Source organism: Oncorhynchus tshawytscha, linkage group LG08, assembly GCF_018296145.1.
Source record: "Oncorhynchus tshawytscha isolate Ot180627B linkage group LG08, Otsh_v2.0, whole genome shotgun sequence".
In the NCBI taxonomy this organism is placed as follows: domain Eukaryota; kingdom Metazoa; phylum Chordata; class Actinopteri; order Salmoniformes; family Salmonidae; genus Oncorhynchus; species Oncorhynchus tshawytscha.
The window spans coordinates 77432904-77437970 of NC_056436.1; positions in this window are offsets into that span (position 1 = coordinate 77432904).

Below are 5067 nucleotides of genomic sequence, written 5' to 3' on the forward strand. Positions count from 1 at the left end.
CAATTAAGTAATCTGGATGAAAGCAGAGTCTACAATAAGACTGTTTACACAGATAGCCCAATTCTGATATTTTTCCCAATTATTGGCTTAAGAGCTGATCTGATTGGTGTAAATGCCAAGTAGTGGGAAATACATATTTTATAGGCCTGTGGAACCCATATTGTTTAATGAATACCTTGAGGATCTGTAAAAACAGTGGCATAACAGCTTAGATGCTTCATAATGAAAAGCCCTGTGTGTTCCAAATAGCATCCTATTCCTTATGTATTACCTTTCACCAGGCCCCATAGGGCTCTATAAAGGCAGTAGGGTGTCCACCATAGGGCTCTATAAAGGCAGTACGGTGTCCACCATAGGGCTCTATAAAGGCAGTAGGGTGTCCACCATAGGGCTCTATAAAGGGAGTACGGTGTCCACCATAGGGCTCTATAAAGGCAGTAAGGTGTCCACCATAGGGCTCTATAAAGGCAGTAGAGTGTCCACCATAGGGTTCTATAAAGGCAGTAGAGTGTCCATCATAGGGTTCTATAAATGAAGTAAGGTGTCCACCATAGGGCTCTATAAAGGCAGTAGGGTGTCCACCATAGGGCTCTATAAAGGCAGTAAGGTGTCCACCATAGGGCTCTATAAAGGCAGTACGGTGTCCACCATAGAGCTCTATAAAGGCAGTAGGGTGTCCACCATAGGGCTCTATAAAGGCAGTAGGGTGTCCACCATAGGGCTCTATAAAGGCAGTAGGGTGTCCACCATAGGGCTCTATAAAGGCAGTAGGGTGTCCACCATAGGGCTCTATAAAGGCAGTAGGGTGTCCACCATAGGGCTCTATAAAGGCAGTAGGGTGTCCACCATAGGGCTCTATAAAGGCAGTAGGGTGTCCACCATAGGGCTCTATAAAGGCAGTAGGGTGTCCACCATAGGGCTCTATAAAGGCAGTAGGGTGTCCACCATAGGGCTCTATAAAGGCAGTAAGGTGTCCACCATAGGGCTCCATAAAGGCAGTAGGGTGTCCACCATAGGGCTCTATAAAGGCAGTAGGGGGCCTTTTGGGAAAAAGCCTATGTTTCACTGTTCTACTGCCTCCCTACATCACTGGTGGAGTTCTCTTGGTACAGAATAATTTCCCTAATGCAAGGTATAACTGGATCCTATTACTCTAATGACAACACTAACTAATCACCTGGATCATTTCTGCTGCATTATAAACACACACACGCGCACACACATTCCTTCTGCCTAACTGTAATGGTCTTAACAGATGTGTTAACGCTAATGTGCCTGTCCAACCTCTCAGGTTTTCATTGATACCAAAATTAATATAATGAATTTGATGCATTTTTTTGTAAAAACAATTATAACACGTAGCCAATATTCATTTTGGTGGGTATTTTCTGTGTACAAAATGATGAAATTAAAGTTTGGCATTCTATTGACACACACTCACACACAAACACACAAACACACAAACACGGTGAGATTTAGTCTCCCTTCTGTCTCTCTTTCCTTCGCTCCCTCCCTCCAAGCCTCTCCTCTCTCTATCCATCCTTCTCCAGTTATCAAGGAATTTTCCACAGAAGCATTTCACAGGACCTAAACATTGTTGTCTTTACTGTTATGTATCTATCCCTCTATCCTATAATCTACTTATCTATCCCTCTATCCTATCCTCTACTCATCAATCCCTCTATTCTATCCTCTACTTATCTCTCTATCCTATCCTCTATTTATCTATTCCTCTATTCTATAACCTCTTTATCTCATTATCCTATCCTGTGCTTATCTCTATAGTCTATCCTATATGTATCTATCCCTCTATCCTATCCTCTGTATCTATCCATCTATCCTATCCTCTGTATCTATCCATCTATCCTATCCTCTATGTATCTATCCCTCTATCCTATCCTCTATTTATCTATCCCTCTATCCTATCCTCTATGTATCTATCCCTCTATTCTATCCTCTATGTATCTATCCATCTATTCTATCCTCTATTTATCTATCCCTCTATCCTATATTATATTTATCTATCCCTCTATCCTATAATCTAATTATCTATCCCTCTATCCTATCCTCTACTCATCAATCCCTCTATCCTATCCTATACTTATCTCTCTATCCTATATTTATCAATCCCTCTATCCCAGCCTCTACTTATTTCTCTATCCTATCCTCTATTTATCTATCCCTCTATCCTATCCTCTATGTATCTATTCCTCTATCCTATAATCGACTTATCTATCCCTCTATCCTATCCTCTACTCATCAATCCCTCTATCCTGTCCTCTACTCATCAATCCCTCTATCCTATCCTCCACTTATCTCTCTATCCTATCCTCTATTTATCTATCCCTCTATCCTATCCTCTATGTATCTATCCCTCTATCCTATCCTCTATGTATCTATCCCTCTATCCTATCCTCTACTTATCTATCTATCCATCCTATCCTATATGTATCCCTCTATCCTATATTATATTTATCTATCCTATCCTCTACTTGTCTCTCTATCCAGCCTCTATGTATCTATCCCTCTATCCTATCCTCTATGTATCTATCTCTCCATCCTATCCTCTATGTATCTATCCTCTATCCAGCCTCTATTTATCTATCCCCTCTATTGTCTCTATCCTCTATGTATCTATCCCTCTATCCTATCCTCTATGTATCTATCCCTCTATCCTATCCTCTATGTATCTATCCCTCTATCCTATCCTCTATGTATCTATCCCTCTATCCTATCCTCTACTTATCTATCTATCCATCCTATCCTATATGTATCCCTCTATCCTATATTATATTTATCTATCCTATCCTCTACTTGTCTCTCTATCCAGCCTCTATGTATCTATCCCTCTATCCTATCCTCTATGTATCTATCTCTCTATCCTATCCTCTATGTATCTATCCCTCTATCCAGCCTCTATGTATCTATCCCTCTATCCTATCCTCTATGTATCTATCCCTCTATCCTATCCTCTATGTATCTATCCCTCTATCCTATCCTCTATGTATCTATCCCTCTATCCTATCCTCTATGTATCTATCCCTCTATCCTATCCTCTATGTATCTATCCCTCTATCCTATCCTCTATGTATCTATCCCTCTATCCTATCCTCTATGTATCTATCCCTCTATCCAGCCTCTATGTATCTATCCCTCTATCCTATCCTCTATGTATCTATCCCGTATCCTATCCTCTATGTATCTATCCCTCTATCCTGTCCTCTATGTATCTATCCCTCTATCCTATCCTCTATGTATCTATCCCTCTATCCTATCCTCTATGTATCTATCCCTCTATCCTATCCTCTATGTATCTATCCCTCTATCCTATCCTCTATGTATCTATCCCTCTATCCAGCCTCTATGTATCTATCCCTCTATCCTATCCTCTATGTATCTATCCCGTATCCTATCCTCTATGTATCTATCCCTCTATCCTGTCCTCTATGTATCTATCCCTCTATCCTATCCTCTATGTATCTATCCCTCTATCCAGCCTCTATGTATCTATCCCTCTATCCTATCCTCTATGTATCTATCCCGTATCCTATCCTCTATGTATCTATCCCTCTATCCTGTCCTCTATGTATCTATCCCTCTATCCTATCCTCCACTTATCTCTCTATCCTATCTTCTATTTATCAATCCCTCTATCCTATCCTCTACTTATCTATTCCTCTATCCTATCCTCTACTTATCTATCACTCTGTCCTATCCTATCCTCCTCATTTTTTCTTTTCTCATACATCCAACCATTTCCTATGCTATGACTTGCTGGTTTAAAACCTCTGGCAAACCTTCACCCAATTAGCAGATTGGACACACTATCCTATCCTTGAGAATCTCCCTGTGGCTGATGTTCCTAATGTGCTTCCCAAATGGCACCATATCCCCTATATAGTGTACTACTTTAGACCAGAGCCCTATTCCTTATATAGTGTACTACTTTAGACCAGAGCCATATTCCCTATATAGTGTACTACTTTAGACCAGAGTCCAATTCCCTATATAGTATACTACTTTAGACCAGAGCCATATCCCCTATGTACTTTAGACCAGAGTCCAATTCCCTATATAGGTTACTACTTTAGACCAGAGCCCTATTCCCTATATAGTGCACTATTTTAGACCAGAGCCCTATCCCCTATATAGTGCACTACTTTAGACCAGAGCCATATCCCCTATATAGTGCACTACTTTAGACCAGAGTCCAATTCCTTATACAGTGTACTACTTTAGACCAGAGCCCTATCCCCTATATAGTGTACTACTTTAGACCAGAGCCCTATTCCCTATATAGTGCACTACTTTAGACCAGAGTCCAATTCCCTGTATAGTGTACTACTTTAGACCAGAGCCCTATACCCTATATAGTGTACTACTTTAGACCAGAGTCCAATTCCCTATATAGTATACTACTTTAGACCAGAGCCATATCCCCTATGTACTTTAGACCAGAGTCCAATTCCCTATATAGGTTACTACTTTAGACCAGAGCCCTATTCCCTATATAGTGCACTACTTTAGACCAGAGCCCTATCCCCTATATAGTGCACTACTTTAGACCAGAGCCATATCCCCTATATAGTGCACTACTTTAGACCAGAGTCCAATTCCTTATACAGTGTACTAATTTAGACCAGAGCCCTATCCCCTATATAGTGTACTACTTTAGACCAGAGCCCTATTCCCTATATAGTGCACTACTTTAGACCAGAGTCCAATTCCCTATATAGTGTACTACTTTAGACCAGAGCCCTATCCCCTATATAGTGTACTACTTTAGACCAGAGCCCTATTCCCTATATAGTGCACGACTTTAGACCAGAGTCCAATTCCCTATATAGTGTACTACTTTAGACCAGAGCCCTATCCCCTATATAGTGTACTACTTTAGACCAGAGCCCTATTCCCTATATAGTGCACTACTTTAGACCAGAGTCCAATTCCCTATATAGTGTACTACTTTAGACCAGAGCCCTATACCCTATATATGGTACTACTTTAGACCGAAGCCCTATTACCTACAGTGGGGCAAAAAAGTATTTAGTCATCCCCTGCTTAAGC